A 23,132-nucleotide genomic window follows, 5' to 3' on the forward strand; every position below is an offset into this window, starting at 1 on the left:
CAACTTCCTCCCACCCATTCTTCCCATTAGAAGTTACCTTCCAGGTTTTGCTGTCTGTTCATCTTCAAAGATGCAGAACTGAGCAGCTGTCCAGAGGGAAGTTTCAGGTCCACAGTCAGGGCTTGCCGTTGGCTGTCTTTTCTGGACAATGACATGGTGGGCTGGCTGTCCCTGTTGGTAGTCGCCTGTTTGCTGTTGGAATCCAGGCTTGCCCATTCCTATGGAGACCCATTCAGCCTAGAGGGAGGGCACACAGGGGGCCTGGCTGCCTAGTTCTGGACTCACCTCATCTGGAGGGACTGTGGCATCATCCTGGCCAGTGAGGGGAAATGGCACCTGGAAGTTCTAGGGAACCCGGGGTCTCCAAGTCTTCAGCTGCTGCATGGCTCCATTTTAGGCTGCTGGTAATGCCACCAGACCTGAGGCTTCTCCAATCTGCTGGGTGAACTTACCTTCCTAGTTGACAACATTCTTTGGGTGTGTAAGTCAGTTGTCACTTACGATCCATTTTACAGCTCCCAGATATCCTGGTCATTTTCCTTCACCTTGTTTTTCCTTGTCACCTTGTTTTTCATGTCACCTCTTAGGTTCTTTATAAAAATGCCATATTTTAAAGGTATTCCTGAAGAAAGGGCAGCCAGGCAAGTAAGTGATATTTGTTTACCTAGAATGAATGTTTATTTGAATACATGGATTGCAGAGGCAGAGGGGACCATAACACTGATAATCCAGTGCTATCCTACAGATACGGATTTTTCTGCTACTAAGGAGGCAAACTACCCCGGATGTGGTTCTAAGCACCCACCGGTTGAGTGATGCCAGGCAAGTTACACAGTCTCCCTGGATCTCAGTTTCCCCATCTGTAGAATGAGAATGGAGTGTTTTCTAACCCAGAGGGCGATGTGAAGTTTAGTTGGGTTAGCAAATGGAAACACTGGAGCAGTTTCAGCCATGTAGTAAATGCTGTGTTTGCTCTTACGCAGGATTATTGCCATGATTTGGCTTCTGGCAGAAGAATTCCGGTTCCTCTGGATGTAAGGGCCCGTGCAGTCAGTTTGTCCCAGCTGCAAACCCATTCCATTAATACAAGGAGGACCATGGCGGGGCCTAATCCTTATACTACTGCTTCCTCTTCCACCCGATGCCTTTGCTCCCCACCCTCCCAACACAGGTTGGGGGAAGCAGCCTCTCTTTTTATTTTATGGCCTTGTTTTCCTTGGTTGGTGTCACACCATTAAACCAAATGCACATCCTGGACTTTAGAAATTCAGCATGGCCAGAGCTTTAATAACTCTGCAGATGGATGAGGGCGCGAGAAGTCAGGAAGATGGCTCAAAATGAGATCCCCTTTCCACTCACTTAGGAAGACAAACGACAGGAGTCAACTGCCACCCGTCAACAGGACCATTAGCATTTCCCTTATTTAAGAAATATGCCAGGCGCTGCTGTAGCTGCCTTCCCTGAGGCTGACTAGGGACTTCCCGTGTGACATCCTTGAAAGTCTTGCTCAGTTGTCTGGAACCAGATCCGGGAGTGACCACTCAGAATGTGTCGTTGGACTGTAGAGAGCACAGTGACTGCATTGCCTGCGATGGTTCACTGGACTGTCAACGGCCCCTTGATAGCGGCTCCCCAGTGGATCCTCCTGAAATGTCATTAGCACTTAAGTTCTTAGGTCCCCTGCCTTTTGCTAAAAGTCAACGTAATTGTGACTCAGATCTAAATGCAAACTACTTCAGCACCTGCCACCCAGCAAGAGGCCCTACTGTTTGGGGCTCCAGTCCTCCATTTATCCATCCTGCACCCAGAGGACCATCATCCCAGCAGCCCCACCCACAGGTCTTCACTTGAGGAGCACCTGGGTCCAGCAGCCAGCCACACCTGCGGCAATCACGCTCACGTAGGCAGACAGGGAAGGGTCCTGGCAGATGCCCTTCAGGTGAGGCAGGCATCACGGATGCACATGGAGGTCAGGAGCCTGGCATAGAGGACCATGCTGCTCCCACGTGAAAGTAAACATCTCATGACGAGCAAGGGACACTTGACCACGTGTTTAGTGACTTCATGGATCAAAAGCTACAGGAAGCCACCAGAGATGATCCACGGCAAGGTGCCGTGCTCACCCTTGGGTATTCTCTGATTGAACCTGTGTTGGAGCAATGCAGTCCCCAGAGGCAGAGGTGGTGCTGGTGTAGGACACAGCAGTATCTGTCTTCTCACGCACCTGTGCAGAGTCCCCACACAAGGATTCTTGGGACCCGACCTTGCCAGCCCCACCCTGCATGTTATCATCGGTTCCAGGAAAGGCCAGTTCTCCAAGGCTTCTGCCCCCCAGAAGCTCTTCGCTGAGTGACCTTGTAAGATGACAGGCTGTCCTGGAGCCGATTTCAGAAATGGGGGGCTTCAGAAATGGCAGGTTTGCCTGTGCACAACAGAAAGGATGAATGGATTTTACCTTTAAGTGTGAAGGGTTTGCATTGAAGCTGAAAAACACATTCCTGTTCCATGTTGGTTTATTTAAGAAAAGCCTGGGATTGACAGAAACCAGGAGAGAGATCAAAGCTCAGATTTTGAAGAGATGGGGGCTGCTAATGGATCAGCTAGGGATGCATTTGGCTACAAAACGCACATAATCTTGATGTGAACCAACAGTTTTTCTCATGTAATAAGAAGTCCACAGCCAGGCAGTCCAGCAGGGAGTCAGCAGGGCCCAGGCTTTCTCCTCATGGTCCAGGAATATTTAAAAACTATCATGTTCCAAGAGAAAAGATGCAGCCAACTGAAAGAAATACTGTCCACTGCAGAAAATTCAGCTGCCCCTGAGAAGCAGCACACTCTATTCTTCATCTCAGCACCAGAAGAACCTCACCCCATCTCTCCAGGCTGCAGAGAAAGAGTAGAAAACCAAGTTACTATCATTCCAGATTTCTTCAGTCAAATAAACTAAGAAGCAAGGCAACTGTTACAGAGTGGGAAAAGAGCCAGCTTTGGCACGTCATCCATGTTGGGAGGAAGTTGGAGGACCCAACAGTAAGCTGAGGCCTCCGGCATGCCGCCCAGCACCCCTCTAGGCCTGACCGCCTTTTAAAGCAGAGATTTCGCCATGACCAGGTGCCCCGCACAGAAGAACTCACACGACTGTTGGCCTGCCATGTTCTTCAAAAAAAAAAAAAAAATAGTTTTCAATGTTAATCAGAAGGACAGCATATGAAGAAGAATTTCTGCTTTTCTTGTGAGATTAGAACATCTGTCCCCAGCTGCACCCAATGCCATCTTCCCAGTGGGCACAGTAGGGGATGCCCACTTGAGTCCCTCTGGTCCAGACTGCTGACTAGGCGACAGTCCTTACTGAGCAGCTCTCCCCACCTGCCTTCCACAGCACTTAACCAGCTCTTCAGCTGCAGACACTGGGCTACATCTGGAGCTGCAGAGATGAACAGAACATCTTCCTCTCAGAGAACACAGAGCCGGTCACAGGGAGAGGGGAGCAGAGAGCCACTTCTAATCAGGTGTTCTTGGGTCTCAGCAAATGTCTACAAAGTTGTAAGAAACTAAGGGAAGGGATGGTTGCAGACTGTGTTGGTCTGGAGAAGACTCTCATGTCAATGAGAATAAATGGTCCAGGCTAAGAAGCCAGGGCCTTGCATTTGCACCCAGGGAGCAGAGTGACACAGGAGGTCGCCACACCCTCGAGAAACCTGGAGCACTTCCGGCCCTGTAAAGACCCCAGCTCCAGGAACACTCCATTGCTCAGGTGTCTGCAGCCTCCATGTCTCCGTCAGCGCCTGGCTATTGAATGCTTTCTGATCCACTGAGCTCGGTTTTGCCTCCCTGTCTTGTCCAGCTGAGCGTGCGTTCTACCTGGGCAGGAACTCGCTCATTCACTTCCCCCTTCTCCAGCGCCAGGGGAAGGGCTAACTTCCTGAGCAGGACCCAGCAGTGGGCCAAAGTGGGTGTCATGGCCTTGTGAATTAGCATGAGCCCCGGGGAATTTCAGCAAAGCCAAGTCGTGGTGACTCGCTCCTCTGCCTGCAGACTGTTGCTCTCTCAGGGTCCTGCACTCAGGTGCTGAGAACAGCACCAGGGACAAAGGAGGGCCCTTCGCCTTTTGTTGATTTGATCAATGCATTGGCGAAAGAGGCGGAAATTATTCCTCAAAATGAAAGAGAATGACATTTCCAAAGCCATTTCCTTACTTCTGAAGTTGGCAAACATAAAGGTCACGTGGTAAGCATTTTATGTCCCCTTTCACACCTTCTCAGTGCTGCTGCTGGAGCTCAGAATCCACCACAGACAACCTGCAAATGAATGAGCTCCTCTAATTCCAATAAAACTTTATGGGCACTTTAATTTCAATATCATGTTATTTTCAAATGTCACCAAAATAAAATCTTTTAATTTCAACTCTTCAAAATCCAAAAGTAATTCTGAATCCTTGGGTTATACCAAACTAGGTGTTGGGCCTTCAACCCACAGATGACTGAGCCCTGCCAATTTGACATGGGCAGGTCTGGACCCCTGAGATCAGCTCTGCACTGCCGACCTATGTCCTTCTTTACGGTAACGAATATGTACCAAGGAGTCGGCCTGATGCAACTGTGTCTGCTGCGGTCACCAAAGGCTTCTCTCCCTGTATCACTTGGTACCGGAGCGCAGGCAGAGAAATTCCCACTGACTGCTGGGAAGCCAATCAAATGCTGGACACACCACAGAACCACCAGGCTCGTTTCTGCGATGCCACACAGTGCCCATCAGGAGCAACTGGGCTCCCAATATTCAAGCCTCCCACAGAGGTGGCTGCGGGGAGCCCAGGCCTCTGCCCTCGGGTCTTGCTGGCACATTGAGAGAAGGTTTGTGGTGTCAGTGCACCGGCTTGCCCTCACTGGTGATCGTGTGGCGTCCCATGAAACCAGCAAGACCCTCAAATTTTCATCATCTGTGAAAAATGACTCTGAAACTCCCTCCCAAATGGTCCCTGCAGCTGCTGAAGCCCCTGAATCTTGTAACCTTTGAAAACTCCTTTCTCTCCTCGTAGCATCATAACCATGAGAACAGAGAGCGGCCTGTTGTGGGTAACCTGGCTCTGGGTGGTGAAGCAGGCCCCGCCCCCTGCCTAGAGGCCCCACTGTCCTCCTCTGGGTCTCACAGAACACAGGTGGCCAAGCCCAGAGATGCACTGCACCCTGTTTCAAAGCTTTGAGTTTGAAAACTCACCACAGCCAGCTCCTCCTCTGCTCCTTTGAGATGCAAATCGTTTTAAAAGACACTTTCAGCATTACAGCCCCGGACTGTCTTGCTGGGGATCTGGGAACTGTCCCCCAGAGATGGGACCCTCAAGGAAAACGGGCCTCTGCAGGCAGGAAGGAGCCTCAAGTGGGCACATAGCTGGCTCTAACTGAAACTGCCCCTTTCATGAGGACAGGAGAAGGTTTACCATCAGACAAAGCCTTGGCCTAGGACCCGCTCCATGATCAACCTCTTTCAGTGAACTGAGCTCAGGCTGAGTGCTGGTTTCTCCCCCATTGCGATAGCCTGGAATTGTTTGATTTTCTGTGGTGCAAACTTTGTTTTGGATCTGCCACGTCTGCATACTCACAGAGTGTGGGATTGAGTTACACTCAGCCCCATCCCAGTCCCCATCCCCACACCGCCCGATATCCTGCTTTAGGTCAGAGGCGTCCAAACCTGTTAGACCCCGTGAACCATATGGAGCACTTGTTAAAAGAACTGTCCCTCCAGAGTCCACCTCCACCCTGAAGGACAGGTCTTCCTTGTTGGGGTCCGAGGTTCACATCTTCACACAACATCCTAAGGTAACTTGTTTGTCCTTTTGCTTGTTCAGGAAAACTTGTGAAATTTAACTCATAAAAACACTAAAGAGTACAAAGGCAAGGTGCCTATTTTAGTAATTTCTCCCAGGCTCTGTTCAAGGCAAAACTCACCAGCTGTGGCCTCAGGAAATTCTTTCGAATAGCAGAAGATCATACTGCACTTTCCCGTTCTGCACACTTTCACCCCTTCAAAATGGAAAAAAAGAGAAAAAAATTTAACTTGCTGAGAAAACTGTTTATAGTTTATTGTCCACTCAGGGCTACCTGCAAATTTCAAGGAGATCAGAAGAAGAAAATAAAGCTTTTGGTCTGCAAAACAGTTTCCCCCACTAGAGTGAGACAGAGCCATGGCCAATTCAACCAGCCAGAGCTGTCCAGATTGAAAGGGTGGCGTGGACCATTAGGGCAGCCAACCTGGACAGGTTTATGAAGTCTGTCCCTAAGGGAAGCGGGTCAGGGTGGCATCGAAGACCCCCTAACTGAGTCTCATTCTTTCTCGGACAGGCGGGAATCTTAGACCAGTTTTGGTCCACCTCCTGGACCAGGATGACCTTAAGGAAAGTCACTATGTGGTGACTGCTGTGGTTTGAATGTCCCCCCCTCCAAATTCACACTGAAATCTCATTGTGGCTGTAGCAGTGTTGAGAGACCAACTAGGTGAAGGCGATGGGGCCACAGGGACAATGCTCTCAGAGGCGGATGAAGACTCTTGTCTCAGGGGCGGGTTGGTGGCTGCAGGAAGCAGACTCCTGAGGAACGAGGAGATGGACCCAGTCCTCACCACGTGATGCCCTCTGCCATGTGAGACCCTCGCCAGACGTGAGTACCCCCTGGTGGACTCCCCAGTGAGCACCCCCTGGTGGACTCCCCAGCCTCCACACTGTACCGAATCATTCTGTTCTTCCTAAATCATGTCGTCTCAGGCCTTCAGTGACAGTCACAGAAAGTGGGCCGAGACAGGGCCAGCTCTGCTGGTTCCAGAGGGACTCAGAGTGGCTTCTGCCACGGGCACAACTCAGAGCATCCTGAGGATGCCAGCACACTCAGTCCCACACGACGCTCCTGCTTAGGCGAGTCCACCAGGAGAGCCAGCCGCGTCCTCTCTAATCACGTGGCTGAGCCTGAGACCAGTGGGGTCTGAGCAACTTCAGAGCAAACATCCTTTTGTCTCACCTTTGTTTTTCATGTTGTTTGTCCTATTTAGTTAGCACAGTAGAACGCATGTTGATTCATGGTACACAAGCGGGGCACAACTTCTCATTTCTCTGGTTGTACACGACGTAGAGTCTCATTGGTATCATCACCCATGTACACAGGGTAATGGTGTTTGTCTCATTCCACCATCTTTCCTTCCTCCTGCCTCCTCCCCTCCCCTCATTCCATTCTTCCCTTATCACCCCCTGTCCCATTATGTACCAGCATCCACTTATCAGAAAAACATTCGACCTTTGGTTTTTAGGGATTGGCTTATCTCACTTAGTATGATAGTCTTTAACTCCATCCATTTACCTACAAATGCCATAATTTCATTCTTCTTTATGGCTGAGTAATATGCCATTGTGTATATATACCACATTTTCTTTATCCACTCATCCATTGAATGGCATCTAGGTTGGTTCCATGGATTAGCTATTGTGAGTTGAGCTGCAATGAACATTGATGTGGCTGCATCTCTGCAGTATGCTGATTTTAAGTCCTTTGGCTATAAACCAAGAGTGGGATAGTTGGATCAAATGGTGGTTCCATTCCAAGTTTTCTGAGGAATCTCCACACTGCTTTTCAGAGTGGCTGCAGCAATTTGCAGTCCCACCAGCAATGTGTGAGTGCACCTCACCCCCACATCCTCTCCAACACCTGTGGTTGATTGTATTCTTGATAATTGCCATTCTAATTTGAGTGAGAGGGAATCTTAGGGTAGTTTTGATTTGCATTTCTCTAATTACTGGAGATGCTGAACATTTTTTGGTGTATTTGTTGATTCATTGTGTATCTTCCTCTGTGAAGAGTCTGCAGAGCAAACATTTGTTCACCTGCCAGCCTCCCCCGGCTCCTCAGCCCCAGCACCCAGGGGAGGGCAGGCCATCACCCTGAGGCTCTGAGAGCTTGGCCCGGTCTGTGGGCAGGGGTCATCCTCGCAAAGGTCATGCTGATTTCAGATTATGGAATCTGAAGGAAAAATGAAACTGCGGAGAATTTGTCTCCCAGGTAAAAATCAGTGGGCTCTCAGCTCCGTATCAATATGTGCCAAAGAACAAACTCAATTTACAAGAAAAAAAATAAGAGGTTAGGAGAGGTTTGGCATGTTTTGGAAGATTAATTTGTCACATTTGAATGTTCTGCATTTTTGAATAAGGCAGATTTTAATTTTTCCATAACACCTATTTTTCCACCTTTGCATTGGTGTGTTATAGTTGTACATATTGATGGAATTTCTTGCATATGTGTACATGCACACAATGCAACAATATAATTCAATTCTGGGTAAGAGCTTTACAAATTAACGTCTTTATGTTGATATGAAATATATATTTAATTTGTTACAACGCATACATAACACGAATCAGATCTTATGGGCAAATTAATGTTAAAAATCTCTCTTCTGGCTGCCCGGCCCTACTTTTGATTCCCTGTTAACAAACAAGCAGCTTCTGTCTCCTCAAACATCTTGACAGATTGAGGGTGCATTTCTCTGTCATCACCTCTGGGCCATTACTGCATCTTCTGCAAATCCTTGCCGATGAGGGGTTTCTTCGTCCACCTGTCCCACTCCCCCAGTGAGTGACAGGTTGCTTTCCAATCCCTTCGCTCTCCGTTATGCCTTCTCATGAGAGGCCAGCATTGCTGCTAATTGGCACGCGGTACACCCCTGCAGGAAGGAGATGCACCTGAGCTCCTAACCTCTCAGCTCTCCTGCCTTCCTTCTCCTCCTTGACCCCCCCCAGCTTGTCAGTCACCTCTTTACCAATAATATAATGGTGAGCTTATTAAAGTTTGCACGTGATTTTGTAAATACACCCTAGGCTTTGGGGTTTTTTTTCCCCCACCTTGGGTTGACTTTCTTGATCAGAGACCAGTGAGCATTCACCTGCCAGAAGCTGCTGTCTGTAGATGGGCAAGGTTGAAGCAAAACCCCAATGCAAAGCCCTCCATTAGCGGCCCTCATTCCACGTTCATTTCAAGCTCTGAGCTACTCCTGATACGTCAACTGGACTCGAAACTGTAATTTAGGAAGGTCTCCATCACTCCTTGCCAGCAGTGCTTCACTTTGCTGCCGTGAGAAAGGTTATTTTCATCTGCTATATCTTCCTTAGGTCCATAAGCCATGTGTTAATTCAATGTTAGCATTTGGAGAAAATGCTTTATTTTTAACAGCTATTTCTAGAATGTTCTGAAATAGATGTGAATCCCAGACAATGAACTCAGTTCTGGAAGAAATGGAAACCTCCTTCCTTATATATGACGATGTAGCTTAAGTTGTCTTAGTTTTTATGGCCCAGACTGTTCGAGTACATCTCCATGAACTTCATGTCAGTTTTCAAATGGGTCATGTCTCACTTGCAGGGTATCAATGCAGGGCTGAGGGTGTGGTGACTGTCACCACCATGGTACAGTTTTTGGAGAAACTCGTCACTGTCTCTGGTGAGTGTGGTGGTTGCTATTTGCACTTGTCTTCGAGCCCCGAGGCTCCCCTTTCCAAATCTCTGCTATTCTTTTGCCATTCCTCTTAGGGAGAGGCCAGGGTGTATTAAGAGAATACTTTGACAAACTCAGGTGAAGACTGAGTCATCTGACTTAGAAATTGTCTAATAGCAATGCCTGCAGGGAAGACCATTCTTACCATCGTTGTAATATGCTTCCCATATGCACCATGCAGTCACAATAATTTTACAATGACTGGATCCTGGTTTAATTGTAGAAGTCAGGTTAAGCCAGTTTACAGCGCAGTAACAAATATCTCCACCCCAATCTCGAAAATTTGTAGCAATAGAGATTTACATCTTCTCATGCCCCATGCCTTTTGCAGGACCAGACACTATCCTGAAAATGGCCCTTTATGCGGTAGTCCAAGAACTTGGAAGGGTCTTCAATTGGCAACTAGACACTCCACTCAGAGATAATGGACAAACATCATCATTCTCACCTGAGAGCCCAGAGCTTGGTAGTCATAGGACACACACAACCACAAGGGTGCAGAATGTGCCATTGTCCCCTGAGTCTGGGAGGTGGACACTCTGGTGACCCATCCCTGTGTCTGCGGAGCTGCCTCTAGATGAGCAGAGAGTAAGAAGAGGAGTGAGAAGAAGTGAGGCCACAGGCGTGCTGGGTGACAGCAGTTCCCTGTGATACAAACCTGCTCTGCCATCTGGGGTGTTTTCAAGAACACCTACCCAAGAAAGTTCACAAAACTTGTGAGTGCAAATTATATGTTGTGAATATTAAGAAGGAAGCTTAACTCATCCTACTGGCTGATTTGGTGTAAAAGAACTCAGATCACGGGGACACAGAGGCTGCTGGCACCTGGGGACTCCTGCTTCTCCACTGGGATTGGCTTTGCTCTGTGAGGTGCCTGCTTCTTCCTGTGCTCCTGGGGTACAGGACGCTGCCCTGCCCCCTCCTGTCCCCGGCCTCTGGAAGGTCACAGGAGTGGCTGGTGTCAGCGCGTTAGGAAGCCCACTGAGCAGAGTGTCTGGAAGGGACCTTTCCAAGGGCTGCTCACACCACACGCGTGTGTCTGCGGGTCATGCTGAAAGTCATCCTTGCTCAAACTCTTCCCTTACAGAGGCAGGCCACCCGGGCAGCTCCCCATACATCAGAGGACACCGTGTTTGTCAGGAGATCCTACCAGCAATCTTCACTGTGGTCCAAGACATCAATGGAAATGCTGCAGGGACCAGGCTAAGAGCTCCCCAGACACTGGCCCCTGGCACGGGCATAGTGGAAAGAGGAAGGAACAAGGAGGGGGTTTGAGGACGGTTGAAAGACCCATGTGGGGTTCCTCCATTTACAAGGGGGTCGGGTGCTCACAAACCCTCATAAACAAAAAGCGCCACACGTTGAACATGCATTCAACACACAGAACCAACAGTCGACCTTCTGTCTATGTAAATTTGCCGACTTTGGACATTTCATCTAATTGGAATTATATTTTGTTATTTATTTATTTGAGTTTTTAATTTAAATTTTTAAAACCTGTTTTTTCCTAACAACTTGTACCTTACAATAGAATGCATTTATATATTTGATAGATCATTTGTGAATGGAGTGTGTTCTCTCATCTTCCTGATTGTACATATTGCAGGGTCACACCCGTCATGCAGTTCTCCATGTACTTTTATACCTGGCTTCTTTTGCTAGGAATGGTGAGCTCAAAGTTCATCTACAAGGTAGCGTGTGTCAGAACGCCATTCCTTTCTGTTACAGAATATTCCATTATTTGTCTATACCACATTTATAGAGCCGTTATCTCTTGCAGGGGATTTGGGCTGTTTCCTCCTTTGGACACTGAGCCACGTAAGAGTCAGTCATCCCTTACCAGTTTTTAACTGAGTCTCCTGGAGCACCCCAACATTTTCTAGGCAGTCAGGCTGTACCTGTAGCTAAGGAGGAGGGAGGGAGGCAGGTGGAGCTCAGGGGTAGAGTGCACGTTTAGCATGGCAGAGGCCCTGGGTTCAATCCCCAGCACCACAAAAAAAAGAAAGAAAAATTCTTGAGAATGTAGGAGGGAGAGCATGAGACAGAGGAGACCAGGTTAAGCCAGATGAGCTCAAGAGAAATCACCAAGTAAATTCTACCATGCAGCATGCTGCAGTTACCACACAGACTCTGGGGTGCTGCACAGCAGAAAAATCAAAACGCAATACCCCACAGGCTTAGTGACTTTGGGAGCCCCATAATTCAAAACTGAGATTATACTGTTTTCCTTTAGTGAGTATTTCACAGTCAATTTGTTATTAGTAGGGGAACGAGACCCGGACTGGGAGCTCCAGTGATATTACAGAGCCTGGTTGCTTCCAATACAAACACAGAGAACAAAGAAGGAATTTTAACCACTTGTGAGAAAGAAGCCCAGCTAGTTCAAGGATCCTCAGACTGGAACTGTGACTTGCAGGTCAACTCTCAGGCTGGCCAGGGTAGCCGTCAAGAGGGAGAAGGCTAGGGTGGGCTCAAGCCAGGGGCCAGAGCGGAGCAGATGTTGGGGTCAATGCCATAAAACCCACTATTCTCAACACATATCCAGAAAGATTGCCTTAATGCAAGTTTAAATCATAAGTGGCTGAGTGTGGCCGTTTGGGGTCTAAATTGTGCCTAGCAAATCCCACCCGCCAATCCCACCCATGGCAAACGTGTAATCGATCACAAACAGCTTTTCTGCAAGGACTGGATACCCACCCCCCGAAGCCTGTCAGCCACTGCTGGGAAGCCACTACAGGTCTCTGGGGCAGGTAACTTGGAGGAGATCCAGGTGCCGTTGTTCTCCCAAAGGGAAGAATTTAGAGTCCCAGCCTCCTGAGTTCACTGGTCCCTCATTTCTCACTGCCCGAGGGACCTGAGCTGGCAGTAGATCTCAGCATCCCTGTCTGTGAAGGCAGGAAACTGAAATGCCCTTGGGAAGAGCATCTCAACAGAGCCAGCACCGTGTGCACGTTAGTCATGAGTGTGTGGAGTTGCGTGTTCTTCCCCACCTCCCTGCTAGGTATGACATCTTGGGTCCTCTGTCTGGGAATGTGAACCCAAATGACCCATCGCTGGGTCTGGTGACTGCCTCTGCCCCTGGGCTCCCACAAGTGAGGACCAGCGACACCCAGGGACTGATGTTATCCTGCAGGGTAGACGTTCTGGCTCCTTCGTGGTGATCAGGTGGCTGGTCCACAGGATGTGGTGGTGCCTGTGTCCAAGCATTCACTCTCTGAGGACATGGGGGCGCCTGCCCCACGGCCGCTCAGCCGCCTGCTGGTTTATGGCTGGAATAGGTAAATCAGATCGATCACTCCTCTGTGTATTTCTTCCTTTCCGCCTATTTGTACTTTTTCACCTTCAAAGACACACAATCAATCAAACATGAGTGATTGCTGCAGCGAGTATCGACCCTTTGTTTTTTAAACATTGAGGGTCTGGAGGGATCGGCACAGAGCTTTGTAGTAATGTGTTGAGAATCACCACGATTCCGAGAGTCATTTTCCTGTGCGCACTGAGGATGTCTGTGCCGTTGTGGAGGATTCAGCCTGCATTTGTATTTGGTAATGGTCTTTAAAATGTTACTAGAAGAATAAAACCACCGTTTAGATCATTTTTCAAAACCCGTGTTTGGGAGCATGCTCCATGTGTAAGAACCTGGGAAAGGGCGGAGTTCCAGACTCTGTTTCTTCCCCATGATGGAACTTACCAGAGAGTTAAGGAGTGGGATCCTAAAGTACCCATTGAAAGTAAATTACTCAACTGAAATTGTGAGAAAAACTACCCTGGACACACATGCCACTGGGAAACCTGGTAGGCGGAAATTATATGCATTCATGTTATGGTAAGAAAACGGAAGTGTGCCCATTGGGATGGATTTCTGATAAAAACAATGGTTGAGACACACAATCGCCCCACAGCATAACAGGAGTCCCTGGCAGTGCTGGGCAGTTCGAGGCTGCATGTGGCATCACGAGACATCAATCACATTTTCCTGACCTCCTGGGCTGGTTTCCAACTGACTGGAAGCGGCTCAGCGGTTCAAGCCTCACATCCTTCCATGCCAGCATCCCAAGCGGGATGACAGAAGGGACCTCTGCCCACTGTGCCCTCTCCCTTCTCATGAAACTCCCCCAGAAGCCGCCCACAATTCTTTCATGTGGATCCCTGACAGAATCAGGTGCACAGACTCCCCAAGACCAAGCACAGCAGACAAGCGACCAGCCCAAAAGGTGAGACCAAGTGAAGTTGACATTGAGGGCTTAGGGACAGTTGCATCTTCTTTGGGCCCCTACTGGCAGCCTCACACCTGAATCAATTTAGGGTGCTGTTTGTATGAAAACAAATACGTCATACCCATGCATGGTTATTATTTCATTACGATATTGCTTATGCTCCCAAACCGCATCCGGAGGAGTTCCAGAGTCTCCCTCTGCATCTTCCTCCTGCATCAGATTGCTCCACATCCCTGTTCGTAGAGTCCCACAGGAATCAGTTTCCCTTCAAATACCGAGAAGGAAAGATGGGGCCTCCCGTCAGGCGACTGCTGCCTTCGCTCCATGCTGACTCACGGTGTCGCCGTCCAGGAGTGGCCTGTGCAGATCTGCAGCTGCAATTCTCTGTTGCTTCTGGGACACCTGCCCAGGACACCGGGCATGAGGCTAGAGCGCTCTGCAGTTCGGGTCTAGACACTACGAGGCTAGAGCACTCTGCCATTCGGGTCTAGATACTCCTTGATCTGGGTGCTGCCTGGCTCCCTGCCTCAGTCTGTCACCAACCCTGTGAAACCAGCCTCTTCTGCCCCAGGTTGAACTCCGCTGTCATCCTAGGCTGTTCTTTTCACAGATTCCTTTGTTTTATGAAATTGATTGTCATTTCCTCTTCCTTGACCTTAATCTTTGGGTCCTACTTTATCCTGTCTGCTCTCACTTCAGATTGGGGTTCAGGACACAGGTGATCCACTTCCCGTTCCAGGAGGTATTAGATTCATTTTACAAAACAATGCCTCTTTCCGGCGTCAGACTTGTATATGGTGAAGGAACAGGTGAGATCTTTTGCTAATCCAATAGGATACAGACACCATCATTGCAGGAATCTTTTCCATCTTTTTTTATAGCTTTATCCACAGCAACTTGGAGATAGCAGGAGTCCAGAGTTTTAAATAAATGAATGAATGATTAACACCACCAGGTCTCGCTATTTGACACTTCTCAGGCAATGAACATTTAAAGAATTGAAAATGAAAATCCAAGAGAAGTTTTCCTTGAACAAGAATATCCCAGTTGGTTGGTTATCTCCCTGCATGACCAAAATGTATTAGGCAGCATTCTGTTACTGTAACAACTAGCCGAGATAATTAACTTGTAAAGAGAAGAGGTTTCTTTTGGCTCACAGTGTTGGAGGCTTCCGTTCATGATCCATGGACCCCACTGGTTTTGGAAACGTGGTGAGGTGGGAGCAAAAGAGGAAGAGGAACAGGCAGAGTCCAACTACCCACTTCCAGGATGTGTCCCTGACAACCTAGGACCTCCTGCAGCACCAAGATGGGAACCATGTCTGTAACACATAGGCCTTTGTGGGACATTTAAGATCCAAACCACAGCAAAGCTGAGCCTGGAGAATTTCATAGCACACACCCCGAGGCAGCAACCTCTTCCCTTAGTCCTCACCACCTGTGACACACTGGGGAGCCTCTGAGCAGTTGGATTCTGCCTCCTCGAGTCGCCCTTCACAGTTGGCATGACCAGATGTCACCTCTGGGAACCTCAGGTGTCCTGGCCAGAGCCGGATACTACAGGTACCTGAATCTGGGTGCTCTGGTCACTCTATGGACCAAGGCTTCTCTTCTCCAGAAGGTGGGGACCCTGCAAGCAGCTTATTCTCTCCATCAGACCCTGTTCCCGCCGTCCCTGCATGGCCAGTTCTGCCAATGCTTCAAGTTACAGCTCAGAGATCTCCTTCGGGGGCTCTGTCCTCCCCAACAGCTGCAGCCACCTGTGCAGGGCAAAGTGAGCATTTCTGAAAGTGCCTTGGAGAATATCTCACACCACAGCACTCCACTGTATCTGAAAGTTCAGCTGTTTTGGTGGCAACGGTGCAATGGAAATACTGTTGGTCGGTTCCTCTGATCCCTGAGCTCCACACCCGTGGATTCAACCAACTAGGAATTGAAAATACTTGGGGAGCAGGGGAAGCATACATTCTAAATACGCACAGACTTGATTTTTCTTCTCATTTCTCCCTGAACAATAAAGTCCAGCCATTATTGACAGGGGATTTCATTGAATTAGAGGTGTGTGTGTGTGCATGCGTGCGTGTGTTACACACATACATATACGTATTTGCATACACACACATATCTACCATTTAGAGATGGTTTGAGGTTTACAGGAGGATCTGCCTGGGTTTTGTGCAGAAACTCAGCTTTTTACGAGGGAACTGAGCATCCTGGGACATCGGTAACCTCTGGGTCTCCTGAAACAGATCCCCTGCCCATTCAAAGGAATGACTGTCTGTTATTGTGCCTGAAATTACACCTCAAAAGCCTTTCCCTCAAGGATGCTTTTAAAAGAATGTGTGCTTCCAGGAAGAAACCATCAAATTCATTGACACTGAGGTGTAATCGACTTGCTGATTAAACTTCTTGTAAATCTTTGGATTCATTTAAGATGTCAAGGGGTTACTTCAAATTCACTCCAATTTTTCCTGAATGGGATAAAAATCAACTCCGCAACCCACCAAATTATGCATACAGGAACCAATTTTTGCTTTCTTTCAAGTTTAGAAATGAATGCTTTTCCTCATTTTCAGAATGATTTTATTTGCTGTTGACGTTTGCTTTTTTTTCACATTCCCATACAGAACAAGTCTTAGACCACACTTGGCTATTTAAATTCTAATTAATTGAAATTAAATGCAATTAAAAATTCAATTCCTCCCTCTAGCAAGCCTCATTTCGATTCCTGAATAGCTGCCCATGTCCAGTGGTCCCCACACTGAAGAGGATAGATAATAGACGGTCGCCTTATCACAGAAGGTTACATTAGGCGGCTGTGAAGTAGAATTCAAACCCTCAGTGACTGTCCTCCTCAAAGCCTTGGTGTTGGGTTGAAACGCCCACCAGAGCATATCCTATGTGACATGTCCCCAAGAGAACAAAGCCCCTGCTCCATGGGACCACAGAGCCACCGATGTAAGAATGTCCACTGGGCATTACTTGTATCAAATCACTGACCAACAAATGTGTCCAGCCACAGGAAACTGGATAAGAAAACAGGACATTCAGGTCCACAATCTCTTCCCATTCCCCTGAAATTCAAAAATCGCTGTAGACCAAAAGGCTTTGTTTGGGGGCGGGGTGTTTGTGTTGCTATGACAAAGCTCATTTGGCAGAAAACCTGATCTGAATGGGCATGAGACCACTGAGGGTAAATTTCTGTGTGACTTGCTGCCCCCTAATTACTGCTCTTGATTATTCAGTGCTGCCCCAGACCTCCACAGTGTGCCTGGCAACGTGGCTGAGAAATGCATCACTCGCAAACTCCAAACAACTTTTAAATCCTGAACCTCAGCTGGACCCACAAGGTTTGGAAATGGATTGCAGGTCTACATCTGTCCACAACCACCCAGGAATAAATCAGGTCCACACACATAAACATGGGTCAATAAGCTGAATGAGAGAAGGGAAAATGTCGAATAAAATAGCCTTCAGGGGCTAACGCACGCTCTCCCTGCTGTTGGTGGACACACGGGGGTCGTCCTGTGTGGGCATCCACCGTGGGAGGATGGCTCCCTCAAGAGGAGGCTGGGCACAGAGCCAGGATGAGAGCCGGGTAAGTTGGAGGGTCCCCTTGGTCACATCAGCCCAGTTTTGTGTACCTGTGGTGTGAGAATCAGTGTACAAACAACAGAACAAATGGTCTTAAATAGCCACTTACTACTGACCGGAAGAACCTCCAAGCTGGCCCACCTTCTACCTGACAAAAGAAGAGCTTCCCCTGGGGTGAGTCCTGAACTCCAGAAGGAGGGCTGTGGGCAGTCCCAGGACACCCATCCACTCGTGATCTGGTCCAGCCTCGCTGCAGAGAGGACTTGGCAGTGGAAGACCCCACCCCACGGTGCTTCGCTCCCATGCACAGAAGGCCCCTTTGTGGTGTCCTCTGCCTTCTCCACATCTGCAGACCGATGGGACACCACAACCTGGTGCCCTCTCTCCCGGCTTCTGTCTCCTGCCAATGGGCTGTGTTCTTTGGTGTGGCAGAGAACCCTTGAAGATCAGGGCAGCCACGGCAGATGGGGTGTGGGGAGGGGGTGACCACTTGAGCTCCCTGCATCTGCCAGGTGGAATCCACAGTGGTGGTCTTCAGTAGCCTCTGGACCAGCGGCCTCCGTGGGGACCTGTAGGGTACGTCTTCTAAGGCCCTGGACTCACTGCATTGGAAAGAAGGGGGGACCCAAGGCTTCCAGGGGATTCTGATGTTAAAAATCACTGACTGGCATCTCGACCAGCAAAATGCTTAAACATCAACAGCACGGAATGTCACCGTGCTTGCTCTTTACGCAGGCGACTGGAGGTGAGCCCGGAGAAGGCGTCCCCGTGGGGGGACCCGGCGTTCTGATGATCTCTGCCATCCCAGGTGCTCTGTCATTCCCAGCAAGGCAATCCCCCCGCCTCATGTGAGTTCAGGTATCGATTAAACTAAAACGATCGCTGCAGTGAGCGCCCCACACACCAGGCATTGCATTTGCAGGCAAGTCACTGAGCTCAGTGTCTTGCTAATGTTCATCCGTTTCAAATGGATTCGCCCCTCACTTATCACCTTGCAGGAAGGAGCCCGGCTAATGAGGGATGGGCTTGGCTGGGAAGGAGCAAAGGAAGAAGAAAAAGCAAATTCTGTGCAGCTGTTAATAACAGTCCTGCAACCCAGAGGGTCAAGCCATTGCCTTCCGAGGCCACGGTTCCTCTGAGGCGTGGCATGTTGACACAGCTGCCAGGGGCACTGGACAAGGCCTGGATGCAGTTGACTGAGCAGGCTGAGGTGGACCCTGAGCATCAGCCTCAGACCTGCTGGGATTTTCTTGGCCTGTTCTAAATTTGAAAGCAGAATTGAACCAGCCGTCAAAAGCTCATGGCCTCATTTCTCCCTGGCAACCTGCTTCGTTCTGAGTGGGCGATCATCATTGCAGAAGCTCTTATCTGCAGGAAGGAAGTGAGAGGTAAAGAACCCTGTCCCCAAATAGCAAATTCTCTGGTCACTCATCTTGCTGCAGGGACCAAACTGTTCTGAAATTTCTCATTAGGCAGCAGATAATTAAGAATACAATTAGCAATCGTTTAAATTACAAGCTGCTCTCCCAGAAAGGGCTGAAAATACAGTAAAAATGGAGGCAATCCGATAAAGGGGCTGTCAAAAAAGAGCAGCTAGGGCCCAGCTTCCATGGAGAAGACAGAGGGAGGGGAGAAGGTGGGGAGTGGAGGGTGGGGGCCGCAGATCCAGGAGGACCAAGCTGGCGTTTCTGCTCCGCGAGGCGGTTGGTGCCTCTTTGAAAATTCAGTGCTGACTTTAAAAATCAATAAATCATCATATCCTCCTGAAAAAATAAAAAACAGAGTAATTTATATATATATATGAAAATTAAGATGAGTAATGTGGGCTCTGGGCAGACAGAAAGAGCATATTGGGAGGCAGAAATGAATTTTCTAAACCTGGAATAGAAGAGCCTCGTTCTCCAATCTGGATTCCACTCATCTGAACTTTGTGAAATAAATATGATTTCGGTATTGTAAAAAAAAAAATAAATAAATAAACAAGCTCTGGAATCTGACATTTGCATATAAATAGAAAAGAATTCAGAGCCTGTCTACAAAGAGGAAAAAAATGACTTCAATGTTTTTATGTAATTCCTAGCAAATTTGACTATAAATGTCCTTGTCATGTTATTCTAAAAACAGAGGTTAATTTTTGTAACTTTAGAATAAAAATAAAGCCAGTTATATAAGAGAAATATCTCTATGATGCAGCTGAACCCAGGAGATTCTTTTTGTCCCCAAGTCCCAGCCAAAAGAAGAGAAAACATGCAATGACTATTTCCCACCATGTGGCTTTACTGATTTCACCTGTATTTCACCTGCTCACTGCTGATGGTGTCCAGGTATCAGAGACACAGGAGGAACCTGCTCCTCCCCCTTCCGTGACACCATTCTCTGGGTCTGGCATCCAGGTTACCATAAGCAATGAAATGATGGTGAACCCAAGGAACGCTTCCTGTTGCCGTCAGTTCACCTGGAGGACTGACCCTGCAGAGCTGAGCACCCTAGACTGCTGCAGTGAGGAAGGACGTCTCTAGAAGGCTCTTTTCAGTCTGAACGTGGATGGCCACCTCTCTGCACATCACTGGTTCGTGATTCTGAAGGTATCAGTTGACACTCTGCTTTAGTCTCAGTCTGTCCATCACAGGTCCAGGGAGGGGGCTAGCCAGTGATATGTGTGGGCATTCCCCTGGGGTTTCTCCGTGTGTGTCTCTGTGTCTCCAAGGAACTTAGATCAGATACTTGGGCTGGATCTATGGGAATTCAGGCTTCTGCGGAGCCCCCCAAGCCCTCGAGCTTGCTCCATTCAGAATGCAAGAATCCTTTCGGCTGGGGCCTGGCTAGGTTGAGGCATTTCAAAGCTCATCAGAGGAAAGCTTGTTGCCATTCCAGCTGGGGTCTCGCTGAGAACCAGGGAGGTGCGGATCCAGGCTCCTGGTCTGGAAAGAAGCCTGTCTCTTTGTTTCAGGCTTTAGATTGGTGGCACACTGATGGGAGTTCTTGTAGCAAGTCCCCCTGAGCAAGCTGTTGCTCTTGATAAGAAAGCTGTCCGGCTCGTTCAGTTCAATCTTGCAGGAGTAGGGCATTTTCTGGAACAAGCCTCTATATTACTTGTGCCAGGTCCCAGGGCTATTTGACACAGGAAGAAGGAATTGGGATGGATTGGGTGTATTCCCTCCATTTCATTCTCTAAGTCGTCTTTGCAGAAATTTGTATTTCTCCTCTCCCCACTTAAACTAATTCAGGACTTATTTTTAAAATGAGCGTACCATACACTAAAGGGCACTACATATTACAGTTCTTTATTTATCTTAATGTCATCTGGTATGGCTTTGCTCCATCCATCTGGTTTGGCAGTACATCAAATCTGGCTCTGTTTAGGGGCCTCTTCCTCCCAGTGCCATGAACTCTCTAGATCCCTGGTGCTTGCTCAGTCTAGGAGTGAGGAAATCCCTCTGTCCTCACTCCAGCCTGGCAGCTGCTCCCAGGTGCTCCTGGACAGGGAGATCCGATGACCACCCTGCCCGCACTTGATGCTCTGGCCTCAGGATGTGGCCTGACCACCCCAGCTGGGCCAGGACTTTCTAGATTTTGTCATGGAAGATCCTCAGTTCTGGGCCACTGCAGAGAGGTGGTCACCCTAACCACAATGTGTCTATCCTCCTCAAGAGTGCTTCGGTTCCCTGGGAAACCCCCTGGCCAGGTGTCCCACACCAAAAACCCACCCTTGCTGGGAAAACCCAGCCACCAAGAATTCAGACTTCTGAAAGTTGAGCCTCCTTACCTGCCCTCTGAGACAAGGAGAGCCCACGTGGACACCTAGGAGAGGAAGCTGCAGCCCAGCTTGTTGCTTGTAGTGGAATCAAAACCCGCCTCTCTCAGGATCAGCCTCTGGCCCATGGTCTGGGCAGGGCCACTGTCTCAGACAGGTCACCTGGGATCACGCAGTGCTCTGCGGAAGTGAGACATCATCTGGGGAACTTGAGTTCCCCCATGCCTGGACCCCATTCCTGGCCAATTGAAGAATAACTTGTGTGATGCTTACTGGGCTCCAGCTGACTTAAAATCCTCCCTGTCTCAGGGGAGGGAGGGGCGGGGCTTATGCTATTTCAGTGGCATGTGTAAGAAATTCAATGAACACATTAGAGGGTGGCCATTTCTATAAATTAGGATCCTGGCGAATGACCTCTGAAGGTCAAGACGCCGTAACTGGCATAAATATGGGGACCGGTCTGTATGTGGAAATTTGCCATGCTGAAAATTTTCTTGATAATGCCAGTTTAAATGTTCCAATTCTCCTGACCTCTGTAAGTCTTCTATATAAACTGCAGCACTCCACAGACGGGACTGGCTCATCCTACAACCTCAGGACGTGAGGCAAGGAGGGATTTCCCTCTCCTGCCTTTCCCTGGAAGTTGCATTTGTATTATAAGAATATTACTGCTATTTTTCATTTCTGGTCTGCTTGAAAACTTTGCTTAGCAAAAATGTCTTTCTTCACTAATGAGTTCTCAAAATGGGACTTTGGCCAGGTGAGCTTTGGCTCATCCGTGGGAGCATGCATGGTGAAGGTGTGTTTAATCATAGGTACAGGACACTTACAGCTGCTTCCGAATGATCACTGCAGGCACAGTGTCAAATGCCATGCTTTTACTTTATTTTGGCATATTTATAATTACCCGGAAGGATTTCTTAGACAACCACCACTTTCACTGAGACAGAAAATCTCAACGTGGTCTAAATTCTATATGCAACCTTTTATTTATCTCTGTTGTGGATGAAAACACTTTGGAGTAATTTAAGGTACTGCTTAGTGGGAAACTCAGAAGAGGTAAATGGCCCGATTGCTGTCTTTTTCATTCTAACTAAATAATGTGAAGAAGTTTGGTTAAAATGTATGATACAAAAGCAAACTACCTGGGTGCCATTCAAGGCCACGTATTTCTTAAAATCAAAGCAAGTGAGTCAGAATACTGATGAGGCTGTGGCCATCTGATCTCTTCCAATGCTACTCAGGAGCCAAGTGGCAAAGTCTGCGGGTCCAGCATCAGTGACTCCTCGGCCAGAGACTCTTGAGGGGATGTGCGGGAACGTGGCTTCAGGTCGGGTGCCTCGAGGACTCATTGCCGGTAAGTGGAGGTCCACCCAGGTGGCACCTGACTCCCCCTCACACACCTGCTGTCTGTCCTTCCCCAGGGAAAGCCTGGGAGGTGCTTTCAAGGCAGCCCACGCTTCCTTCCACACAGACCTGTTCCCAGCCCATTTCTCAGGAGCCTCCTTGCTGCCCTTCAGTCACCTTTTCAAGGGGTTGGTTTGAGTTCCGCTCCACGGCTCTGCCGCCATGTCTGCCTCTAGCCTGGGAGAACCTGCTTCCCTCCAGGGACTCTGGAGAAGGAGGTGCCTGTTCTGCAGAAGCACCACTGCCTGGGCAGAGCCTGGTGACCCCGCATGGCCCACGCCGTGTGTTATGGATGTGATGGGCATCAGTCAAGGCCAGAACCGTGGAGGCCCTGAAGAAGCCTGGCACTGAGGAAGGCACGGTCCATGCGTGGTAGGCCTGATGCCTGAGCAGCCATTGGCAGCGCTCTCTGTCCTTGTCAAGCTGTCTGTTAGGAAACACATGAGCAGGCTGGAGGACAGGGAAGCAGGGCACACAAGGTGGCAAGGTTCTTCCCCTTGTGAGTGATGGAAGTTCAACTCAAGCTACCCTCAGCAAGAAGGCTGCTCCCTGGAAGCCACCGGAAGGGTCAATGGCCGTTCATAGGACAGAGGTACACGCCTGTCCTGTACACACGTTGCCCACAGTGCCCAGAGTT

This window comes from Sciurus carolinensis, unplaced genomic scaffold (assembly GCF_902686445.1).
Source record: "Sciurus carolinensis unplaced genomic scaffold, mSciCar1.2, whole genome shotgun sequence".
Classification (NCBI taxonomy): Eukaryota; Metazoa; Chordata; class Mammalia; order Rodentia; family Sciuridae; genus Sciurus; species Sciurus carolinensis.